Source organism: Schistocerca cancellata, chromosome 11 (genome assembly GCF_023864275.1).
Source record: "Schistocerca cancellata isolate TAMUIC-IGC-003103 chromosome 11, iqSchCanc2.1, whole genome shotgun sequence".
In the NCBI taxonomy this organism is placed as follows: domain Eukaryota; kingdom Metazoa; phylum Arthropoda; class Insecta; order Orthoptera; family Acrididae; genus Schistocerca; species Schistocerca cancellata.
This window is the reverse complement of record NC_064636.1, coordinates 146638041-146664301: the sequence shown is the minus strand read 5'-3', so window position 1 is coordinate 146664301 and position 26261 is coordinate 146638041. Positions and strand designations below refer to the sequence as shown.

The 26261-nt window shown below is 42.1% G+C and overlaps 2 protein-coding genes across 12 annotated transcripts in view; one reads left to right on the top strand and one right to left on the bottom strand.

Annotated features, from left to right (window-relative positions):
- LOC126108467 (zinc finger protein 879-like) overlaps window positions 1-7066 on the bottom strand; it is a 223442-nt gene extending 216376 nt beyond the window's left edge. For all 6 annotated transcript variants that reach the window (XM_049913711.1, XM_049913710.1, XM_049913714.1 and 3 more), the window contains exon 1: window positions 6707-7066. The gene's annotated coding sequence lies outside the window, so the exon portion shown is untranslated. The remainder of the gene's footprint in view (window positions 1-6706) is intronic.
- A 44-nt stretch (window positions 7067-7110) lies between these two features.
- LOC126108465 (uncharacterized) overlaps window positions 7111-26261 on the top strand; it is a 170789-nt gene continuing 151638 nt past the window's right edge. For 5 of the 6 annotated variants that reach the window (XM_049913707.1, XM_049913706.1, XM_049913704.1 and 2 more), the window contains exon 1: window positions 7111-7334. The gene's annotated coding sequence lies outside the window, so the exon portion shown is untranslated. Of the gene's footprint in view, window positions 7335-13847; window positions 13990-26261 lie in introns of those variants that run through there. The other variant, XM_049913705.1, reaches the window with a different exon arrangement.

The window sequence follows — 26261 nt, the reverse complement described above, 5'->3', positions numbered from 1 at the left end:
CCTAGCTATATACCTTCAACATCCCCTGTTGGTGCTATCTGGTACGGGTCCCACACAATTGAGCAGGAACTATACAAAACGTAAATTATCCCGGAAGAAATCTATTAACAACGTTTCAAGAACCAGCGCTAAATGATTACTCTAGGGATATACTAGAACCCCCTACGTATCGCTCACACAAGGATCTGGAGGATAACATTAGAATAATAAGTGCACGCACAGAGGCAATCAAACATTACTCCCACGTTCCACACGTGAATGGAACAGGTAGAAACCCTAATAACGGGTACAATGGAACGTGCCCTCTGCCATGCACCTCACGGTGGTTTGCATATTATAGATTTAGATGTAGAAGTACATCTCTGAAATCCATTTGTTGCAAATCTTAGAACAGATTCTGGGCTCAAGCATAATGAGGTATCTCCAACAGAATGATCTGCATGTCAACCAGCATGGATTATGAAAACATCGATTTTGTAAAACCGAACTCACATGTTTCTCACACGATGTACTGAAAGCTTTGGAGCAAGGCAACCACGCAAATGCAGTGTTTCTTGATTCCCGAAAAGCATTTGACTCAGTACCACACCTACACTTATTGCCAAATCTCGATCATATGGGGTAACAAGTCAAATTTATGACTGAATCGAGAACTTTTTGGGAGGAAGGACACAACATGTTATCTCGGATGGAGAGTGATCGTCGGATGTAGAAGTAACTTCAGGTGTGCCCCAGGGAAGCGTATTGGATCCCTTGCTTGCATTATGTTGTACATTAATTACCTTGTAGACAATATTAATAGTAACCTCATACTTTTAGCAGATGATGCTGTTATCTATGATGTACTGTCCGAAAGAAGCCGCATAAATGTTCAGTCAGATCTTGATAAGATTTCGAAGTGGTGAAAAGGTTAGCAACTTGCTTTAAACTTTCAGAAATGTAAAATTGTGCACTTCACAAAAGGGAAAAGCGTAGTATACTATGACCATAATATCAATGAGTCACTGCTGGAATCAGCCAACTGATTCAAATACCTGGGTGTAACACTTTGTAGGGATACGAAATGGAATTATTGCACAGGTTCAGCTGTAGGTAAAGCAGGTGGTAGACTTCAGTTTATTGGTAGAAAACTGGGGAAATGCAATCAGTCTACAAAGGGGACTGCTTACAACTAACTTGGGCGACCAGCTGTAGAATACTGCTCAAATATGTGGGAGCCATAAAAATTGGACCAACCGGGGCTGAACATATACAGAGAAGGGCTGCACAAATGGTCACAGGTTTGTTTGATATTTGGGAGTGTGTCACATATATACTGAAGGAACTGAACTGGCAGTCTCCTGAAGATAAATGTAAACTATCCAGAGAGAGTTTCTTAACAAAGTTGCAGGAACCGGCTTTAAATGATGGTGTTAGGAATTTACTACGGCCCCCTAGGTATCACTCACTCAAAGCATTCAAACAACCACTCTCCCTGCACTCCATATGTGAATGGAACAGGAAGAAATCCTAATATCTGGTACAACGGAACGTAGCCTCTGCAATCCACCTTACAGTGGTTTGCCGAGAATTGATGTAGACCGAGACGAGTTCTGCGAGTGATTTGTAAGCAATCTCCTATATTTGCTCATTGCATTTCCCCAGTATTCTAGCAATAAATCAAAGTCTGCTTTACCTGTGACTTGAGTCTATGTTAGCATTCCTCTTCATGTCCCTACCAAGTGTTACAACCATGTATTTGTATGAGTTTACAGAATCCATCTGTGACACTAACATTAGACTCACTTGGTGCTTTGTTTCTTCAGTTTGTAAAGTGCACCACTTTCAAATCTTACCAAGGTCTGACTGAATATTTGTAGAGACTGTACTTCACTGCTGATAGCTGCACCATGTGCAAAAAGTTTGAGGTTACTATTAATATCATCTGCAATGTCATTGATATAAAACATGAATAGTACTGGTCCCAACACACTTCGCCATGGCACATCTGAAAGTACTTCTCCATCTGAGATAACATGCTGCGTCCTCCCTGCCAGGAAATCCTCAACCCAGTTAATATTTCATCTGATACACCACATAATTGTACTTTTGATAATGAGCATAGGTGTGGTACTGAGTAAAATACTTTTCGGAAATTGAGAAATACTGCATCTACGTGACAATCTTCATCTGTGGCTTTACAGATGTCACGTAAGAAAAACGTGAGTTGGGCTTCACGGGAGCGATGTTATCAAAAACCGTGCCAGTTGGCATGGAGGAGGTTGTTCTGTTCGAGATAACTCATTATGTTTGAGCTCAGGGTATATTGTAAGATTCTACAACATATGGATGTGAAGGATAAGAATAAGATGAATATCAACAAAAGTGAAACATGAGTAATGGCATGTAACTGAATTACATCAAGCAGTGCTGAGTGAATCAGATTAACAAATAAGGCACTAAGAGCCATTTTATAATTTGCGCAGCAAAATCACTGGCAATTGCTGGAGTAGAGAAGGTTTTAAATGCAGACTGGCAATAGTGAGAAAAGTATTTTTTGAAAAAGAGAAATTTGTTAATATTGAATTTAAATGTTTGGAAATCCTTTTCTGAAGGTATTTGTCTGGAGTTTAGCCTTTCATAGAAGTGAAATGTGGACAATACACAGTTCAGTAAAGAAAAGGATAGAAGTGTTTGAAATCTAGTACTACTGAAGAATGCCGAGATCAGATGACTAGGTCAAATAATGGTTGAGGGTGTACCAAGTCGAACTGAGGAATAAAAGAAATTTATGGCACAACAGTAAGGAGGTTCATGTGGATGTAAGTTGCAGTGGTTAGGTAGAGATGAAGAACAGACTAAGCTGGAGAGCTGCATCAAACAAGTCTTTGGACACAAGATACCAATAACAACATGGTTAGTATGTTAAGTCTGCTTAAATAACTTTCGCTTTTGTTAGTTGGTTTTACAGGGCCTATAGTCATACACTCAGAGCATTTTAAGATGTTCCCAAATTTTTTTAGTCTCACAGATTTCCTGCACAATCCACAGGCTGGAGTTTGTGGCTTGTATGTGGTCCAAAGATGAGTCATATAATGGTACTGCTCTCATACTTTTCAATTCTGTAGGATTTATACTTATGAGTCATCATTACCTAAATGAATAAATAAATGAGATCTCTGCAGAACATTTAAAAAGCAGACCCAGCCCAATTCAGACTTACTGTTAGTCATCCAGTCCGTAGGAGAGGCAACAGCTTTTCAGTCTTTGGTCATAGCATCAGTTATTCTTGCATTTAATAATACAAAAAAAGGAGGTGTGTCTTTTCCCATAAGCAACTTTTGAAAAATTTCTAGAAACATTTTCAGCAAATCTTTGCAAGGAACATTTGCAGCTGTGACTAGTTTCATCAATATAAATAAACACACACACACACACACACACACACACACACACACACACAATTCGAGGTGTGGGGTGGAAGATGGTGTCAAGAAGCTCCTGAGAAACTAATAGAAATTAATAGAGGGTGGGGGGGGGGGGGGGCAGATATCACAATAATGACTTTAGTTTTCTCTCGGCTGAGCTATGTTGTTGTTGTGGTCCTCAGTCCAGAGACTGGTTTGATGCAGCTCTCCAAGCTACTCTATCCTGTGCAAGCTTCTTCATCTCCCAGTAGTAGCTTGGAGAGCTGCATCAAACCAGTCTCAGGACTGAAGACCACAACAACAACAACATAGCTCAGCCGAGAGAAAACTAAAGTCATTATTGTGATATCTGCCCCCCCCCCCCCACCCTCTATTAATTTCTATTAGTTTCTCAGGAGCTTCTTGACACCATCTTCCACCCCACACCTGGAACACAATAATGACTTTACTTTTATCTCGGCTGAGCTGTATACCAGCCATAAGCAGTAGTTTAACTGCAGTTTTTGAGCACTGAGAATTTGTATGCAATAATATTCACATGATTAACACATTTTGGAATACTAACTATTTTAAAATTTGTGATGTATAAAACTTAGGCCTAATAAAATTTAATTTCGATGCTAGGTTAAAAATGCAGAATTCCTCGAGATTCCCTGGAAATGCCAGGTTTTCCGGAATTGTTACCCTGACCTCTTTTACATTTCAAAAAAAGCAATGCTTTTTTTCAAAGCAGTAGATCTGCTGTAGCATTCAGATTAAGGTCAATGCAGTAGCAAATTGTCCTCCTTGTGCGAAAACGACCTTACTCTCCTTTTATATGCTCAGTTTCTTATTGTGAAATTTATTTGACTTCTTATGTTATTAAACTCTCTAATCTGAAAAACAAATTAATGATTAGATTTAGGATTTCAATCGAAAAGAAGTTTAGCTACCATTTTCAGATAATCAGCCAAAAGCTTTTCCAAGTACACACTGAAAATGTCCTGAATTATATTTACATGTAAATGAAACTACTGGCTTGTCTTCACATCTACAATACACCTTTGCAAATCACACTAAAGTTTTCCTGTTTGTAACAAAAGTGTTTCCTGTACTACTCTCACTTTTATTTTCATTTTCAACACACAGCCCAGTAGCCCACGTGGTTTTAGAAGTGCATTTGGTCTGCTTTTTATTGCCAATATTTTGATTTCCTAACCAATTCTTAAATATAATAGTTGTTAGAATTGAACCATGTCCACAAGAACACGGATTTTAAAGAAAAATACATTTTAGCGTTTTGGAAAAGTTCATATAATTTGTAAGAGTACTAAGAATTTTTTCATTTGGGGGAGTGGCGGGGAACAGCCAAAAGTTGTTTTTCCAACTATCTGTCTTGAACCATAACGTATCTGTATTTTGTGTTGCATGATGTAATGACTGCACAACATTTCTGAGTCACTTCATGTTTATGCATGGTGTATTACAGTATTTGACATTCTCTTGTGCTGGGTCTTTATTATCCAATGTTGTTTGTTAGGTATGTTAGTGAATCATTTGCTATAAGTGTGTTTCAAGTTGTTACTGGTTGTGTCAGTTTGCAAGTGAGTTATTTTTATTTTGCATATTGCAGCTGGTGGAACCTTGTTTGCATTTGGAACTATTATTACTGTGTGTTTCTTATGGTCAGAGATTTGGTTTTCTTTTTAGTTTTTTGGTCAGTCATGGATATGACACAGAACTTTATGGGTAAGTCATTGCTTATTACAATGGGCCAAGATACAGTGCCTACAAACAGGCTCCTAAGGTCATTTGGATTGATGCATACAATTTTGTTTTGTTTTTAGGAGCGTATCTTTGTGATAGGAAGGGGTGGGGGTTCCTGGGATTGTTGGTCAACCCAGACTTATGGAGTGGTGAGTTTGGTAAGTATTTAGTGTTGATTTGGTTTTTTTTATTTAAATATTTACTATACGTATATAGATGTTTGTGTGTATCAATATTTTTGCTGCTGCAAGTTTTCATGAATTTTGAGATTCTTCTTGCTAGTGTTTGGTAATTGTGTTCGATTGGCTAATTATTGTTGTTTACACATTTTTTATATTAGTTTTGTGACAGCATTTTCGTTTATTGTACTATACACTTTATATTAGATACATAGGGGTAGTGAAGATTTGGATAACGGGTTTGAGTGTGTTGGTCTTAGGTACACAGGCTCCTTTTAAGATGCTATATAGGTCAAGTGAAAACTGCAGTATCAGGTTTTGGAATTGTGTGGGTTCATTTTATCGAGGGCTTTGTATGAGCTGCAAAGATCAACATATAGTCAAGCCAAATTTACCATGCCCATAGTTTTCATTTTTGCATTTTTTGGTTGCGTTGAATATTGGGAATTAGGCCTACGTGTTTGATTTTTGCCGAATTTGTTTTGGAATGGTGTTGTAATTCTTACTGTCATATATTTATTTGCCCCCGCGTAACCCCCACCCCACCCGACTTCCTGCGGTTGTTCCGTTACTTTGAGTCCACTGATCAAGTCATGGTCGGCGTATTGTTGGCTATGCGCTTCGTGTCAAGAATCAATGCAGAAGGGTGGATTTGCAACTTTCGGTTTTCCCGACCATATTGTCAAAACTGTTTCGTAAGCGTTAGGTCCATCCGCCCTTAATGTGGTTTTCGGTGATTTGGATAAGTGGGTTCTTAAGTTAGCCTGCTTTACAATAGGCCACAGCGAATTAAATATAGTTGTTATGTTATAGTATAAATACGTGTATACATTCGTGTAATTCAAGAAATGTCTTACAAAGGGAGATACAAAATTTATACGAAATGTACGAAAAAAAACTTTAAAGGCAAGCAGCACTTATTTTTATCCAAACCAATTTCGAACGGAGAATGGCTGTTTAATTCTGGGTCATTATTAATGCCAACAATAGAAGCTTTTTGGTGGCAACGTATCTGGGAGCTACCAGATCAACAGTTCAAAACAAAAATCACAGTACCAGATCAACAGTTCAAAAGAAAAATCACAGACTTTCTATTAAAACTAAATCGATATGAAGATTATGGATTCTAAAGATCAATACAACACAAATAAAATTCAATTCAATATCGACAAAGAGAGAGCGAACAGTCAATATGTTTCAGAGTGTGTAAGAAGTTAATCAATTTCTTTTCCTTGCAAGGACACATGCAGTATTAATTCTCTTTTCGAATACGACTAATTTTATTTTAATAAGAAACAGGTTGTTGGTACATAAACTACACACAGATTTTCTGCCACTTGCTATGCGTTCTTAATCTTATGCTGCATATCTTACCTTTTCACTTGCACGTCGCTAAAACCATTTTGATGCCAGCATAGAGTCATGAAGGAAAAGATTCCCATTGTTAGCTTTCAAAACCATTACACAGAGAAGTGTAGCGTTACCCGCCTAATTTCTTTCAAATCAATAGCCTTTCGTTCCAAGAACAATGCTTCGAAATTAACATTGGGTATTGAACACGTCAACTGGAGCGCCAACACTCACAGAAAAACATATTGAGTAACATGGAATACTTTTATGTCATTATTTAGTTACTATGCTCACATAAACGAACAAACACTTCATCCCCCCTTTGTTTACTTTTTGCTGCAGTTGCAGGAACAGTCACAAACAGCAGCACATAGCACAACCCAGCCCAGGTGACAAGTCACTGTCGGCATCCACGCAAAGATCATATACGATGTCAATGAAGATGTGACGCCGTCATCGTGAAACCAGCTATTGTGGAACTTCGCTGTGTTTTGAGGGAGCAGAACACTGTCACACTGTGTGTGAAGTCTCTGTGAACTGCAGTGTCAGTCATCGAGAATAAGAAAAAAAAAACGTAAATTTGTGAAAAAATGGTTACTTGTGTTGTCTACGGATGAGCAGACAGCAACGGGAAGTCAGCTGTCTACCACAGGTAAATACTTTATTTACAATAATATTTTTTGATGTAATTCTCGACTGCTTGTTTCAGTTTTTTCAAGCAAGAAATTTAAACTTATTGTTCGTGCCATAACAGATATTGATCAGTAAGTATAGCAATGGTTAAATTCGGTACTTGAAAATGTAGGTCCGAATCCTGTGGCTTCAAAGTTCAATACTGACTGATCTAATCAGATGTTTACAGAGTTGTGAGGACACGCTATGCAGTAGTTTAAGGTTAAGAGGATGGGGAGTTTGAAGTACTGTATGGATAGAAAATAAAAGTTAGAGATCTGGCCTCTACCACCCGGTTTTCAATATAGTTTTACATGTCGGCCTCAGCATGGAATTGCGGTAGAGTTTATTTATTCGTTCGTTCATTCATTCATTCATTCATTCATTCATTCATTCATTGATCCCTAGGCATATTTCGTTATATGGATGTCACCATTTTTGATTATATGGAGTTGGTTACAAATTACAATCTATTTTGTCTACTTTGTAATTGGTCCAACTTGACTATTCATTTGTAATAATTTTATGTCTTATGAATTCTTTAATGGATGCAAAACCATTTACTAGAAAATATTCTTTAAGATATGTTTTAAATTTATAGAGTTCCCCTTACGTTTTTGATCTCATTTGGTAGTTACATACGATCTTGACTCCTTGGTAAACATAGTGGTTTGGGCCTTTGCTATATTCATTCTACCGAGGTACAAGCAATCACTTTATCTAGTTTGACGATTGTGTGTGGAGCTGTTTCCTGCATGCTGCTTAGCGTTTCTCTCTCTTATATATATAACTGTAGTTTGTGGTATTTATTCACTTGGAACTGTCAGAATAGGGCTACCCCATTTCTGGAATAGCTCAATGCAGAGGGCCCTTTTGTGACCCTTGCTTCCACATTCTGAGCTTTCACACTGCAGAATATTATGCCATAACTTATGAAAGAACGGGTATGTGCATAGTACATTGCTTTTAGGCCTGAGCTATTACACAGTGTGGTTAATATTTGTAAGGCATAGCACGCTGTGCTAATTCTTTATCGAGTACTCCAATATGTTCGTCCCATTTTAATTGCTGATCAACATGCATACTTAAAAATGCTGTGCCAGCAACACTCTTTGTGGTTTCATTATGTACTTTTTCTATAATAGGTTTTTTGTTTATGTATAAGCTCATGTTATTAGTCTTTTTACATTAAGAGTTAATTAGTTGTTGTATGAACAGTTGCAGACAGCCTTAAGTACCTTTTCAGCTTTTACTTCTAATGTTTCTGGTGTCTTCCTGTCATTAGCAAATAACACAGTTTCCCCTTGTATGACCCACAATGGGAAATCATTAATGTAAATGAGAAACAGTATTGGGCCTAACGCACTCATTTGAGGGACTCTGCTGTTCAAATATTCTTGATCTGAAAGGTGTTTTACCATATAATTTGAGCCACTTGAAATTTGAGATGTCTCTATCCTATGCACTTTGTCTGCTCGGTCAGACCTAAAAGATTTATTTACTACTTCCCTCATTTCTATTGCTTCAAGTTTACCTAAATGTATTTCATGATCAACTGCTGTACTAAGGTCTAGGAAAATGCCTGTTACTTGTTGTCCATTATCTGTGCCTTCTAAAACTGCTTTTGGAAATTTTTCTGCAGCAGCTTCTGTTCCATTTCCATTCCTGAAAACAAACTGTTCTTTGCATCAAAGTTGGTATTTGTTTAAATAATCCATAAGTCTGTTTTCACACCAGTTTCTATCATTTTAGAAATGGAAGACAGTAATGAAGCTGGTCTGTAATTCTCCGCATTTTCCGTATCACCATTTTTATGTATGGCAAGAACTTTTACCTGCTTTAAGTAATCAGAAAAGCAACCTGGTGAGAATGACTTGTTTATAATGTCTGTCGAGAATGACTCATTTATAATGTCTGTTAGGGGTGCTTTTATGCTGCTAATGCAATTTTTTACTAGACACATTGGAACATCATCTCGACCTGTGAACATTTTACTCTTAAATATATGTACAATCCTACTGATTTCCTTCCCAGTGGTAGGTAATGGCAGCATTGTACGAGGTTTATTTTAGCTGTGTACTGTATTTTAGGAGGCTTTTCTTGCAATTTGGTTGCTATATTACTAACGTAGTTGTTTACAAAGTTGTCCACGTTCTTAGGCTTATCAATTAAACTATCATTATTTCTAATTTTTATGTTCATCTTTATGCTGCCTGTTTCTTGTTTTACTACATTCCAAATGGCTTTGGTTTTATTCTTTGAGTTATGATTGGTCTTATCCTTTTCGATTTATTTTCTTTAATGGAGCTGAGATATTTGAGCATTTCAGATAATTTTCTGGAATTTTTGTTATCCAGTCCCCATCAGAATATACTACCTAAGGAAATTTTAATTTGAATATATTCATGAATTTGTATAATTTTTTGTTTCCATTTGTTTCTGAATATGCTTCTGACCATGTCTGACTGATCATCTGCATTGCAAATTCACATCTTTTTGATTTCGAAAACACCCTTCTGTAGCTAAACTCTTTTGTTTTTTTTTTTTGTATGTATGGTTTGTGGTGTTCGCTGTTTATTTCTTTTCTCGTTTTGAAATAAATGAAGATAAAAAGACTACTAGAGATCCATCGAGGGTTTGAGTCACTGTACCCCAGAAAGGATTCGCTGTCACCGTGTCAGTTGTGCTTTTACATAATAAATGTAGGTTGTAGGCTGCCAATCCTGCAGCAGCCCAAGCTATTGCTTGGTTATCCTCACAGTTGACTGTCAGTCTGCCACAAAAAGTGTCATTATTTTATAATTGATTTATAAAATTATTGAGGCTTTCGCGGCCACTTGAATGTCAATCACTGGTGATGGCGAAACGTCAGGAAAATTGTCAGTCAAACATTGGCCAAAGGACCTGAGACAGAAGCCAACAGACAATACCTTCATTTGATTTGTCTCTTAATTTGATTCTTGCCATGATATGCTTCATCTTTATGTCTCCACCTGTTTACGTACTTTGAACATTACAAATTATGCTGCTATGCAGGACTGTGAAATTATCTGTTTGTACTTATTAGCTCTGTAGTTCCAGGTTTTTATTAGAAATAGTTGTTACTAGTATGCAGATATTACTATAATTTGCTCGGTGAGGTAGGTGACAGTATCAGGTTAGTTGTTTCTTTTTGTTCTTATAGTGTCAACCAGTGATGAATTTTTCTGTTCCACGACTTAAGATACTATTTAACTTAAACTTTCAATTAATTAGTTTATGTTATCTTTAATTGACTCACTGCACGTATATAATTATTTGCTTTCTATTATGTAAACTTTTAATGTTTATGAAGGCTTTAAATTTTGTAGACAGTGGACTTTTCCATATTAACAGTTCAATAATATCGCGCCCCCGACAAGAAAAAGTGACAGAAACCGAAATGCAGCAATTATTGGTTTGTCATTGAAAAATACATATGGAGTACCCTGACGTGCAAGAAAAATGTAATGAGATTTAATTCCGACTATACTTACTGGAAATTTGAAGGAAGCTTCTGCTGTTTCTTTATATGTTTCAGGGAATTAATTTTTTAATATGTGTTTTCTCAGGCATTGCATTTCTCTAGTTGACCCCTTGTTCTTGTCAGCCAGTCCCTACCACTCCCACTCGCTCTAATAGTGCTTCACCTCGATTGGCAAAGATAGGGGTAAATTAAAACCACATCGATGAAATGGATCCCATCCTACAGTGGAACTTGCAGATGTTCAGGATGCATGTAGAAGAACTGTCACTTATCTAAGGGTAAACCACTGTGTCTGTGTCTGAGGAGACTCATTTCCATCCATCATACACCCCTTAGCTACGACGCTATGTGCTCCAGAAAAACGACGACCTGAGTGGAGAGAGAGCTAGAGGAGGCGAAGGTATTATTGTCGGTACCAACTAACACTCCTCGCTTCTCTCACTTAAGACAACATTACCACCAGTTGCCGTATCAGGGCACGTGCGTCATCCGTTGACAATATGTTTCCTTTACTTGCCCACATGATGTACTTGACGAAGAGGCCCTAACCGACCTTATTACACAGCTCCCCCGCCCCTTCATCCTACGTGGTGATTTTAATGCACACAATGTGCTTTGGGGCTCTGCAACTGCCTGCCCCAGAGGTAGAGCAACTGAGAGGCTTCTCGTGTCATCATGCGCATACTCGCTAAATGTGGGAGTGAACACTGGGTTGTTCTCTGCCATTTATCTCCCACTTTGCTCTTCAGCTCTTGCTCACACTGCTCAATGGGAAGTGGTCGATGAGTTGCACAGAAGTGATCACTTCCCGGTCTGGATTCACCTGCCCGATGAGGTGAAACCGGAAAGAAACTGACACAATGGGTGCTCGGTAGAGTAGACTGGACACTTTATATCCAGTTGGCCCAGTTCGAACATTGTGCAAATATCGAGGCACGAGTGGATCCATTGTGCTACTGCAACATCAATTCTGCAGTCCACGGGACAACAGAAGAGGCAACCTGTCCCTTGGCAGATTGCCGAATGCCGCTGCAATCTGCAGGCGTGTGACTCTGCGTAGGTTCAAGTGTCCGTCAACTGCAGAGAATCTCGCAGCCTATCAGGTGGCGAGGGCGAAGTGTCACCGAATTATTCTAGAGAGCAAGAAGAGGTTGTGGCAACAGTTCCTGAACACCATTAATCATTCCACCAAAACTTCCGTTGTGTGGGAGAGGAGGTAGATGCCCCACGGCTGCTGTAATGGGGAACGGCATTCTCCAGACCGATCCACTAAACATTGCCGAGACCGTTGTGGCGTATTCTGCCACAGTTACTGCAACAACCAGTCAGGATCCAGGTTTCCAACCCCACAGAGCGGTTACTGAGAAGTGTAGTCTGGACTTCCGGTCCACCTCTGAAGAAGATTACAACTGCCCATTTTCCATCTGGGAGCTGGATTCTGCATTGTCTGCAGCTCGTGACACATCCCGTGTTCACGACAGCATCCGTTACAGTAGGCTGCGGCACCTCACGAGGCGAAACAAAAATATCCTTCTCGCACTTTTTAATGCCATTTGGGCGTCAGGTCACTTTCCTGACTCGTGGCACGATGCAGTTTCCATTCCTCTTTTAAAACCTGGGAAAGCCTGTACGTGCCCAAGTAGTTACCGTAGTGTTACCCTCACTAGCTGTATGGGGAAGACGGAGCAGATCTGCCACTTTGTCTGGATCTTAGACTCCAGACAACTTCGTAGTCGTTTTCAGAGTGGGTTCAGGAGGTATCACTCCACCTTTGATAAACTTGCCCTCCTAGAGGTGGCTATACAACACGATTTCCTACACCAGCATCACCTTCTAGGTATAGTTTTAGACATCGAGAAGGCCTACGATACTACTTGGAGGCACGTTATCCTGGAGCAGCTTCACAAATGGAGTTTTCGTGGTAATATTCCCATTTTTATTCAGTCCTTCCCCTCGCCACGATATTTTAGATATCGAGTCAGTAACCCCTGTCTGATCACTTTGAGCACGAGAACAGTGTCCGTCGAGGTAGGGTTTTGAGTGTGACTGTCTTTCCCATAGCTATTAATAACGTTGCATGCAGAGTGAAAAGTTCTGTCCAGTGTTCTTTGTTTGTGTATGACTTTTCTGTGTTTGCCCTTCTTCAAGCCTCGCAACGACAACAAGTCATTTGCAACTATTCGATGTTTGGACGGATGGACGCAGAAGAGTGGTTTCACGTTTTCCACTGAGAAGTCTGTGTGTGTTCCTTTTAACCATTCTCGTTCCATTTTAATCTTTCCTGAGTTGAGGATGAGGGCACTGCTCTTACTTTTAAAGACACAGCGAGTTTCTTGGGCCTCATATTTGACTCTAGGCTTACACGGTTACCGCATCTTAAGGATTTGAAAAATCGGTCACTTAAGGCTTTAATTATTTTAAAATGTCTTTGCCACAATACACGGGGAGCAGACAGGGCTTGTCCGTTCCGGTTTTACAGGGCATTTGCGTGCTCTAGGCTCGACTACGGGTGCACGGTGTACGGGTCTGCGAGACTCTCCTATTTACAGATGTCGGATGTGGTGTACCGTGAAGGGATTCGATTGGCCACTGGGGCATTCAGAACGAGCCCCATTCCAAGCCTCTGTGTAGAGGCAGGTGAAGCACTACTTCAAATCAGACAACAGCTACTTAAGGTGTGTCAGGCATACAAAACACTGTCCGTACATCTCACACTCGTCTGCTGTACCATTGCTCAGCCTCAACTGGAAAAGCTTTTTTGTAACAGGCAGTGAGGCCCTGTGGGATTCGAACACACGATTGCCTTCTAGGAATTGGTGGGGCCACTCCTCACATTTCCCATTGCGATGGGAGCAGATTTCCACCGTGGCTTTTCCAGGGTCCAGACTTATTTTAGACCTGATGAATTTTAAGAAATATTGTATGTCAAATTTTACATTTCAATCTCTCTTTTTTTAACATTTTAGATCTGCATCACGGTTTCACAATAGTATACACTGATGGCTCCGAGCGAGGGAATTCCCTCGGTTGCTCTGTCGTGTTCGTCAACTGTGTCACAGGGACTTGCCTTCCTGACGAGTATACCGTTTTCTCAGCGGAGCTCCACACGATCCTGAAGGCACTGGGGCAGGTGTGTAGTATTCGTGGCAAACTGTTTCTCATTTGCTCCGATTCCCTTAGTGCCTTACAATCGTTACAGAACCTGTACCCAGCTGAGGAGTTGGTACGGCTGATATACGACCAACTGTACTCGCTCCGTCAGCAGGGTAAGCGAGTGTCATTCTACTGGGTGTCAGGTCATGTAGGGTTACGGGGAAATAAACAGGCCTATCGGGCTGCCGAGGACAGGATGTGGTACAATGTCCTATTCCCTTGCAGGCTGTTGTTTCTGCACTACACAGGAAGTGCACGCAGTTGTGGGATGAGGAATGGCTCGCGGTGACAGCCAATAAGCTCCAGCTGATGAAGTCGACAACCTGGCCGTGGTGTTCTTCCTGCCAGTAGTTTTGGCGGGATGAAGCGATCGTCACGTGTCTTAGAATTGAGCACTGCCCTCTCACATGCAACTTTTTGCTACAGCGAGAGGATCCCCCGTTTTGTGACGCTTGTGGCATGCACATCTCTATCTGCCTTATTTTAATGGAGTGCATTTTATATCGTGATGCAAGGGCAGAAGCAATTATTGGTGGGGATCTGCCCTCAGTTTTAGCTAATGGTGAGACGAGTGTGGCTAAGGTTTTAAAGTTTTGTGATGTGTTTGGACTCTGACCTAAACTTTTAGGCTGGAGGTTTTAGTGTGTTAAAGAGTGGATGGTTTCTCCTTTTTTTATTCTTGTGGCCAGCCAGCCATGTCCATCTGCTATATTGTTTTAGCTCCTGTGTCATTAACGTTTTACAACTGACGTAATACTTTGTTCCGTCGTTCTCAGCGGGTGCACACGTAGTTTTACAACTTTTGTACCTGTGTTTTGCGTGCTCTTTTATCTTGCTGTTTTGTGTATTTTATTGACACTCGTCTCCATCAGTTTCCGTGCAGTCACTAAAGACCTTACTGTCTTGCGCCCATACAAACATGTCAGAGTCCTTGCAATGTACAGTTTAGTAGATTATAGGTATTCTTTTAGGCTATAGGGAGATGAAATTAAATAACCTCTTAATTTATTTCAGAAATCAGTTGTCTGTTCAGTGCATTTTGTTGTGCATGGGGTTTAGTGTATAAATTGCACCCAAAGTTTATGAGACCTTATTCAGTTAATTTGATTCATTTCCTATGGAAATAATTGTCACTGTATATTGCTTGTGTTGCAATTGTGTGTGTTTCTACTTAACTGTGCAGTGCTATTTGCTTTAAAGTGCATAATTGTTGAAAACATGTTTACTGAAGGGACAGTAATGATATCAAATTTTTTGCATTTATTTCTACAGGATGGTTATTGGGTGAAATTTGCATTGCGCGTAACAGTCTTCTTTTGAAATTTAACTAGCCATTGTATAAGCGTGTGTGCTGCATTTCTCCAGACTGTGATTCGGCATGATAAGTGGTAGTAGATTAGGCCATAGTACATTGTAAACAGTGTGCATGTATTTACTCTGTTTAGACATCATTCAGATTAAGAATATGCTAGTGCTTATTTTAAGCATACTTTGCAGATAGTGTCCTCCTATGTCAGGTGTTTACCAACAATGGCACCCAAGAATTTGTGATTACCTACCTCTTGAGAACTGAATTACCTAGTTAAAGACGAATTTGGTTATGTTTGTAGATTTATCTGTTCATAATTGTGTGTACATTGTCTGACGTGCATTTTCTAACAAGTTGATTTTACTGATAAGTAGGTAGAATTTTTCTTTATTGCACTTTCAGGCACTGTATCATTATTTATTTACACGTCAAGTTCCATAGGACCAAATTGAGGAGCAACTCTCCGAGGTCATGGAACATGTCAATACATGAAACTACAACTTAAATGTAATAACAGATAAAAATAAAATGTTTATGAACATGAAAAGTCAAGCCATAAGTCTCAGTAAACGCAGTCAACAATGTAACATAAGAATCAGCTTAATTTTTCAAGGAACTCCTCAACAGAATAGGAGGAGCGACCCATGAGTAAACTCTTCAGTTTCGATTTGAAAGCGTGTGGATTAATGCTAAGATTTTTAAATTCTTGTGGAAGCTTATTGAAAATGGATGCAGCAGTATAGTGTACACCTTTCTGCACAAGAGATACGGAAGTCCGATCCAGATGCAGGTTTGTTTTCTGCCGAGTATTAACCGAGTGGAAGCCACTTATTCTTAGGAATAAGCTAATACTGTTAACAAGAAATGACAGTAAAGAATATATGTATTGAGAGGTCAGTGTCAAAATACTCAGACTAGTGAACAGGAGTCTAAAACTTACACCGCCTACTGCCCATTTCTGAGCCAAAAATATCGTTTTATAACTGGACGAGTTACATCAAAATACAAAAGCATATGACATAACCGAATGAAAATAAGCAAAGTAGACCAATTTATCACTTACTTCAGGTACTGTTCGTCCCCCCAGGGAGTCCACAACTCTTTTGTGGATACGTGCGTAGCGAGCACGGGACCCCGAGCTAATGTGGCCTTCCTTCCTTTCCGGGCTGCATACCTTCCCTTTCCGCATCCTTCCCCATCCCCCATCTTCGCCCCTCCTCCCCTCACCTCTGGCTCTTTCCTTCCCTTTCTCCCCATCTGGGAGTATGGTTTGTGCCGACGTCCGGAGACGGACGATCGTAAATGTGACGTATTCTTCGCCTTCTTTGCTTGTGTGTCTTCTTCCTTCCTTTGTCCTTCTCTTTTTCTTACCTCCTCTCTTTACCCTTTTCTCCGCTGCGGCGTTTGAGACCTCTTCTTTCCTTTCCCTTTCTCTTTCTTCCTCCCTGTGCGTCTCTGAAGGCCGACCCACGCCTTTTGTGCGTAGCCGGTGACGGGGTAACGCGTAATTCCCCGCCCCGGGTAGACAGGTAGGACACGTACGTACCCCCTGGTAACGGCCAGGCCCAGGGAGGGGTGATTACCCGAGCTGATACCTTCCGAAAATGCCGATTGGTCCCTCCGTCCGTTTGTCGGGAGGTGTGACCTGAGGTGTGAACAATCACCTAAGGCGGGAGTGCCCTCAGAGAGGGCCCCCACAAGGGAGGAGCGCGCCATCGGAGACGCCGGTAATCGTGGGGGATTCTTCCGCAATGGTTTCCTCACCTTCCACTATGTATGCTCACAAACGTAAGTATACTGAGTCTCAGCCACAGACGATTCTTCCATCGTTGCCACAGTTCCTTGTTGTTTCTCGGACTGATGAAGGTCACGACTTCTCCATGGTCAACCCTTTCATTATTCAGAAAGGTGTCGACGCAATTGCAGGTCCTGTAAAGTCTTGTTCCAGATTACGGAATGGCACCCTGTTGTTAGAAACACACAGTGCCCTCCAGGCACAAAAATTGCTGCGTATTTCTCTGCTCCACACCTTCCCTGTCCGGGTGGAACCGCACCGTACCTTAAATTCCTCGCGTTGAGTCGTTTATACACGATCCCTCAATGGATTGTCTGATGAAGAAATTCAGCACTACCTGTCTGACCAGGGCGTAACGGCTGTTCATAGAGTTATGAAAAGGGTTGACACAAACATCATTCCAACCCGCACTGTCTTCTTGACGTTTGACAAAGTTCAACTCCCATCGAAAATCAAAGCAGGCTATGAGATAATTTCCGTTCGCCCTTACGTCCCAAACCCTACACGTTGCTATCGATGTCAGCGGTTCAATCACACCAGCCAGTCCTGTTCCAATCCGGCCAAATGTGTTACGTGTGGCAAGGATGCCCATGAGGGTGCTTGTCCACCTCCATCCCCTCGCTGCATCAACTGTATGGGTGACCACGCTGCTTCCTCTCGAGATTGCCCCGTTTTTAAGGACGAGAAGCTCATCCAGGAAATAAGAGTGAAGGAAAAGGTGTCGACCTTTGCTGCTCGAAAATTATTCGCCAGTCGCAAGCCCACCGTGCCTCAGACAGGAAAATACAGCACTGTCCTTGCTTCTCCTCGGCCAACAAAGGAGGCGGCCACGCAGACTTGCGACCTCACCTTTAGTGCCACGGTCGTCAGATCGGCCAGCGCAAAGATCGCTCGTTCAACCTCACCACTTTCGCCTGCCCACTCTATGGCTCACCCTTCGTCGGGTTCTGCTAAATCTCGAGCCCAAAAGTCGGACGCCAAGTCTTCGAAAAAAGAGCATACTCGTGAAGAGTTTTTACGTACCGCAACTTCACAACCATCGGTTCCTCCTCCATCTAAACATCATTCTTCCAAGAAGGCTACAAAGAAACCCAGTTCCTCTCCTTCTCCGCCAAGGCGTGTCCCATCTCCAGCACCACCTGGCGGAAATCGCCCTCGGCCGTCTTCTGTGTCGCCGAGGCGCACTGCTGGTGGCCGGTCAACCGGCTGATCGCTGGTGGCAGGGGCTGCTCCTGACCAACCTATGGATCAGGATCTTCTGCCTTCGGCTGAATGCCATTCCATGCTGTCGGTTGCTAGCTCCGAGCAGTCTTTGAGTTGACAGCAACTTTGGTCACATTCCTCCATTTTCTGTTCACCCCATGTCCATTATCCACTGGAATATCCGCGGCATTCGAGCCAATCGGGATGAATTGTCGGTCCTCTTACGATCCTACTCGCCGGTCATCTTCTGTCTTCAGGAAACAAAGCTGCGTCCCCATGACCGCTTTGTTCTCCCTCACTTTCAGTCCGTCCGATATGACCTCCCCTCTGTTGAAGGCACTCCAGCCCATGGAGGACTCATGATTCTTCTCCATGATACTCTCCATTATCACCCAATCCCCTTAAACAGTTCCTTCCAAGCTGTCGCCGTCTGTCTTTCCCTTTCTGGATACACGTTCTCTCTTTGTACTGTATACATTCCATCATCCACACCAATGGCACGAGCTGATCTCCTTCATCTTCTTGGTCAGCTTCCACCCCCCTATTTGCTGGTTGGGGACTTCAATGCCCACCACCCGCTCTGGGGATCTCCACACCCTTGTCCACGTGGCTCTCTATTGCTAGACGTCTTCCACCAAGCGGATCTAGTTTGCCTCAACACTGGGGTCCCCACATTTTTGTCTGCCTCCACGACAAATTTATCTCATTTGGACCTTGCGGTCGGTACTGTTCCGCTAGCTCGGCGCTTCGAATGGTTCGCCCTTGATGATACACACTCGAGTGACCACTTTCCATGTGTCCTTCGACTGCAGCCTCCACTGCCATATATGCGCTCGCGACGCTGGAAATTTGCCCAAGCCGATTGGACACTTTTTTCGTCTCTAGCGACATTCGATGACCGTCGCTTTCCCAGCGTCGACGATGAGGTCACACATATTACCGACGTTATTCTTACAGCTGCGGAACGTTCAATACCACGCACCTCCGAATTGCCCCGGCGCCCCCCAGTTCCTTGGTGGAACGAGGCATGCCGTGACGCACTACGTGAGCGGCGACATGCTCTTCGCATTTTCCGTCACCATCCTACTTTGGCCAACTGTATCCGCTATAAGCAGCTCCGTGCGCGATGCCATCGCGTCATCCGCGATAGCAAGAAGGCAAGCTGGAAATTCTTTATTAGCTCATTTAACACCTTCACTCCCTCCTCGGAAGTTTGGAGTCGGCTTCGACGGTTCTCAGGCGCGCCTAGTTTCTCCCCGGTCTCTGGGCTCACTGTCGCGCATGATACCTTAGTAGACCCCGTCGCAATTTCTAACTTGTTGGGTCAGCACTTTGCTGAGATTTCGAGCTCTTCCAATTACCCGCCAGCGTTTCTCCCGAAGAAACGTGCAGCAGAAGTGCGACATCTTGCTTTCTCCTCTCCAAATCACGAAAGCTACAATACTGTTTTCTCCATGCGGGAACTCCAACATGCCCTCTCTTCTTCTCGCTCCTCCGCCCCAGGACCGGATGGTATCCATGTCCAAATGTTGCTGCATTTATCAACCCATAGTCTGCGTTACCTCCTTCGCCTTTATAATCGAATTTGGGCCGACAGTACCTTTCCCAGACGGTGGCGGGAAGCTATTGTCGTTCCCGTTCCGAAACCTGGAAAGGACAAACATCTCCCCTCTAGCTATCGCCCCATTTCTCTCACGAGTAGTGTCTGTAAGGTTTTGGAGCGTATGGTGAATTACCGTTTAGCTTGGTGGCTGGAATCCCGCAGTCTTTTAACACCTGCCCAATGCGGATTCCGAAAGCATCGTTCTGCAGTTGACCATCTTGTTGCTCTCTCCACTTATATCATGAACAATTTTCTCCGGCAACGCCAAACGGTAGCAATATTTTTCGATCTGGAGAGAGCATACGATACCTGTTGGAGGACAGGCATCCTCCGCACACTGTTCTCTTGGGGCTTTCGAGGCCGGCTGCCCCTTTTTCTTCGCGAATTTATGGCAGAGCGCACTTTTAGGGTGCGGGTGAACACTACTCTCTCCCGTACTTTCTCCCAAGAAAACGGGGTACCCCAGGGATCCGTGCTGAGTGTTGTACTGTTTGCCATCGCCATAAATCCAATTATGGATTGTCTCCCTCCTGATGTCTCGGGCTCCCTCTTTGTGGACGATTTTGCGATCTTCTACAGCTCTCAACGGACCAGCCTTCTTGAACGACGTCTTCAAGGATGTCTCGATCGCCTCCACTCGTGGAGCATCGAAACTGGCTTCCGTTTCTCACCCAGTAAGACCATTTATGTCAATTTTTGGCGACGTAAGGAGTTTCTTCCGCCCTCCTTACATCTAGGTCCTGTCAACCTTCCATTTTCAGACGTCGCTAAATTCTTGGGTCTTATGTTTGACAGAAAACTATGCTGGTCCTCCCACGTTTCTTATCTTTCTGCTCGCTGTCTGCGATCGCTTAACACCCTCCGTGTCCTGAATGGTACCTCCTGGGGAGCGGACCGAGTGGTCCTTCTCCGCCTCTATCGCACCTTAGTGCGCTCGAAATTGGATTATGGAAGCATAGTCTACTCCTCTGCTCGGCCGTCTATTCTTCGGCGTCTCGACTCTATCCACCACCGTGGATTACGTTTAGTGTCTGGAGCTTTTTACACTAGCCCTGTGGAAAGCCTTTATGCTGAGACTGCTGAACCTCCGCTGTCCAATCGGCGAGCAGTCCTCCTGAGTCGATATGCTAGCCATCTGTCTTCCATGCCTGCTAATCCAGCCCATGACCTTTTTTTTGACGCCTTCTTTGATGTAGGGTATGCAGGCCGCTCCTCCTCCCTACTACCCCCGGGAGTCCGCTTCCGTCAACTGCTCCATTCTCTTTCCTTCCGCTTTCCTAAAACCTTCTTGACAACTTGGGGTACAACACCGCCTTGGCTCCGTCCCCGGATCTGCCTGCTCCGTGACCTTTGTCAATTTCCCAAGGATGGTATCCCTACACTTGTTTATCGTCGGGCATTTGCTGCTCTATGTGCAGAAATGACGGACGCCACATTTATTTACACCGACGGCTCGAAAACATCGTTAGGTGTAGGGAGTGCCTATATTGTTGGCGACACCCCAAATCGCTTTCGGCTTCCCGACCAGTGTTCGGTTTATACTGCGGAGCTTTACGCTGTTCTCCAGGCTGTCCACTACATCCGCCGCAATCAGCGGATACAGTACGTTATCTGCTCAGATTCTCTCAGCTCTCTCCTCAGTCTCCAAGCTCTTTACCCTGTGCACCCTCTGGTCCACCGGATTAAGGACTGTCTGCGCTTGCTCCACCTGGGGGGCGTCTCGGTGGCGTTCCTCTGGCTCCCGGGACACGCTGGTATCTGTGGGAATGAGGCGGCTGATATAGCGGCCAAGGCTGCAGTCTCTCTTCCTCGACCAGCTATTCAGTCGCTTCCCTTCACCGATCTACGGAGCGGTTTATGTCGCCAAGTTGCTCATTTATGGCATGCGCATTGGTCGGCACTTCCCCGTAATAAATTGCGGGAAGTGAAAGCCCTTCCTTGCGCTTGGACCTCTTCCTCCCGAACGCGTCGTCGGGAGGAGGTAATTTTAGCTAGACTCCGGATAGGGCACTGTCGTTTTAGCCATAGACATCTTTTAAGCGGCGATCCTCCCCCACTCTGTCCCCACTGCTCTCAGCTGTGGACGGTAAGACACCTTTTAATCGAATGCCCCTATTTTAATCCGTTACGCTCCCGTCTACAGCTATCGCCTGCTCTATCATCGATTTTAGCAGATGACATGCGCTCAGCCGACCGCGTTCTCCAGTTTATTAGTGACAGTGAAATGACGTCAGTCATTTGAAGCTTTTTTTGGGGACAACCACCCCCTTTCTGTAGTGGATTTTTAAGCATTCTTCTATTTTTAGTTTCTCCAATTTTCTGACTTTGTTCCCATTGCTGCTGGTTTTAAATTTCGGTTTTTTACTGTCTTAAGTCACGGGCTGGGCGCTAATGACCATAGAAGTTTTGCGCCCTAAAACCACAAAAAAAAAAAAAAAGGGTACTGTTCAAATAGCAAAAATGACAGCATTAAGCCTTTGAACAAGATCCTGATTGTGGGCTTTCCACGACAGTTTACTATGTATCTGAACACCTAGAAATTTGAACTGCTCAGTTTCACTAATCATATTCCCATTCTGTGAAATTAAAGCATCAAGTTTTGTTGAATTGTGTGTTAGAAACTGTAAAAACTGAGTCTAGTTTATTTTCTACAAGCCATGAACTTATGCCATGAACTGCATTGTTTGAAACCGAGCTAATGTTGCTATACTACCAAGCTAGTGTCATCAGCAAATAGAAATATTTTAGAGTTACCCATAATACTAGAGGGCACATCATTTATATAAAATAAGGAACAGAAGTGGGACCACCTATTTGACACCACTCGGACCTCACATCGTAGCCATTCTCAACACTGTGAATAATGACGTTTTGCTGTCTGTTGTTAAGACAAGAGGTGAACCAATTATCAGCTACTCCCCATATTCCGTAATGGTCCAACTCCTGGAGCAATACTTTGTGATCAACACAATCGAACACCTTAGTTAAATAAAAAAAATACACCTAGTTTTCGAAATCTTTTGTTTAATCCGTCCAGTACCTTACAGAAAAAAGAGAATATAGCGTTTTCAGTTGTTAAAGGACTTCTAAATCTGAACTGTTTATTTGACAGCAAATTGTGTGGTATGAAATGATCATTTACCCTTACATACACAACAATTTTCAATAATTTTAGCAAACACTGATGGAATAGAAATAGGTCTAAAATTGTCTACATTATCCCTTTCTCCCTTTCTATAAAGTGGCTTCATTACTGAGTACTTTAATTGTTCAGGAAACTGACCGTTCCTAAAGGAAAGATTACAAATATGACTAAAGACAGGGCTAACATGTGCAGCCCAGTACTTTTATATTCTGCTAGATACTCCATCATAACCATGAGAGTCCTTAGTCTTTAGTGATTTAATTATTGACTCAATCTCCCTCTTGTCTGTATCACAGGGGAGTATTTCAGACATCAATCTCGGAAAGGCATTTGCCAAGAAAGTTGTGATTCCCTGTAGAAACTAAGTTTTTGTTTCATTCACATGCAATGCTTAGAAAGTGATTGTTAAATACTATACATATCTCTGACTTAAAATTAATAGAAATATTTTTAGTACAAACTGACTTTATATCATCGATCTTGTGCTGCTGATCAGACACTTCCTTCACAACTGAACATATGGTTTTAATTTTATCTTGTGAATTAGCTGTTCTATTTGCATATCACATATTCTTTGCCTTCCTAATAACATTTTTAAGCACCTTACAATACCGTTTGTAATGGGCTATTGCAGCTTGATTGTGACTGCTTCTAACATTTTGATATAATTCCCGCTTGTCAGCCACCCGGGCTGCCTATTGGTGCTAGTGCCTTATTTAGAATGCTCTAAAGGAAAGCCACTCTCAAAGAGCATGAGAAATGTGTTAAGGAAAGCATTACATTTGTCATATATGTAGCACATTAAACCAGGATAAAAAGGACATTCCTTGGATAGATCTGTAATGAATCACATAATAAGGAAATATAAATGTGAAATGCACCAAATACGACTCAATAGCTGCGGAAGCTGTGAAATCAAGATTGCGCTATATGATATGCTTTTCTTACACAGCCTGAGCACAGGACATGTGATCTCGGCCAGTCAGAACACGTATGAGAGCATATTACAGCTGATGTAATCAGCCAATCATATCATCACATTTTCAGTGTACAAACACACAAATGACAAAAAAAATTGTAAGTATGGAACACAAATAAAGAAATATTCCAGTGTAATGTACAAAGTGTGCAGTACCAAGCAAAGCAAAGCTGTAACATACCTGTAATGTTCACGAAATTGAAGGCGCTAGTTTCCCCGAAAGTCACGGAATTGTAGTTGCTAGTCTTTCTCGCAACATTCTTCGAAAGAATTATTGCATTCCGCTTCTGCTGGGTGGGTAATATTTACTCACTTCAACCTAAAGTTATGCAATATTTTTTTCTGGTGATATGCTTGATACTCAGCTTGTGTGAACAGAATGATCTTTTGTATCAACAAAGTTCAGAGTATGGATCACTTTAAGGTGCAGAGAACCTTCAGTACCTTGAGTGAGTATTGTATGAGCCGAAGCAGTCACTAATGATCATAATCCTAGGGAGGATCTTTTCTTTTATTATCGTGAAAAACTCTTCCTCGGTTCTACATTCAGTGGGCTCGAGGAGCATTTTTTCTGCCCTCACTGAATTTCACCGAACACCCAATTTCGAACGATTTTGTGGGCTGTGTTGTTTCCTTTTCCCAAATTTTGCTTCACTAACCCACAACTAAACTGTTGCATTCCAACCTATCTTAGACCTCAGGATACACTACAGATCAGTCTGTCACAACAACCAGATTTTTGCTGCCAATTCAAGCTGTGTTCTTATTTCCCAGCCTGACACCACCATCCTAACAACACCATAGGAAATCACAAGGTACTGGGAAATACCACACTCCTGAAAATCGCTAGCTGTTCGTAGAATAACAGCCAAGTGCTTGTAACAACAAAGAATATAAAAGTCGGCTTCATTCTGAGCAATTTAGCACTGGATCACCAAACCCTCCTAGAATTTAGGCTTGCAAATGGTACAAATTTGTGGCTCCTGCTAACATTTTGAGCTGTAAAATTGTTAGTATAGGGTGTAAAATAGGACATTTTGTTCATGGCATACCACTAGAGGCTGTGTATTTAACAAGTGTGTAAACTATAAATAACGGCTTCCTTTGAATAAAATATGGAGTAGCAAAATTTACGATGATTTAATAACAATATCAGCTGTAGCTATATTTATTTCTACACTTCATGTAATTTGTGTGTGCACAAGATGAAATAGTCACATTTTCATCGGCTAAATAGACCACGCCTACTATGTTTAGTTAATCGACTAGCTAGATAATGTGTCGTGTGGTCGGATTGTGTAACAAAAGCGCATCGTACAGCGCAATCTCGATTTCGCAGTTTCAGAAAGTATCGTGCCGTGTTAGGTGGATTCCATATTTATACTTGCTTAGTCCATAAATATGCAGTTTCAGTACTACAGCGCATCAAAAAATCTATCCAAGAGACGTACATTTCTTCTCCATTTAAAGTTCTACAGTGCCTGAAAGTGCAGTGCTGATATATACAGAAATTTAACCAATATATTTATAGGTCACCCTCAGTTTCATATTCACTTAATTCTAGTTCTTCTACCGAGTTACTTGTCACTACGAGCATAGTGTCAACGGCAAGCATAACTACATTGCCACATACACTGATGTCCAAAATTAAAGCAACAAATGGCAATTTTGTAAGGTTGTGTTTATTTTGCCACGAAATAGCATAAACAGGTGATAGTAAAGTAAAAACAATGTAAAGAATACAGAACAGAACATAAGTCTCATGTTGAGGCAATAACGGCCATTCTTCCTGCAGAGCTGCTGAAAAGTCTTGGGGAGTGGTTGGTGGATGCTGATGTGATGCGACCCATCTCCCTAATGCATCCCAGACATGCTCTACGGGATCCAAATTGGGAGAGTGAGCAGGCAACGTCGTGCGTGTAGTATCTTCTGTTTCCAAAACAAACATCAACCACGTCGGCTCTGTGAGGTCGAGCATTATTATCCATCAATATGAAGTCTGGGCCCACAGAACCTTGCGTGAACCACGCATGAGATCCCAAGATCTCCTCGTGGTACATGACGGCAGTTAAATCTTGTCGATTCACCCATACAATTTCACGGAGAGGCATTTGAGTGGCCAACGTAATACCTGCCCGTGCCATTAGGGATCCTCCACAATATCGGTCTCTTTCCACAATATTTGGGTCCTGAAATGTATTAAAAGTGCCCTCCA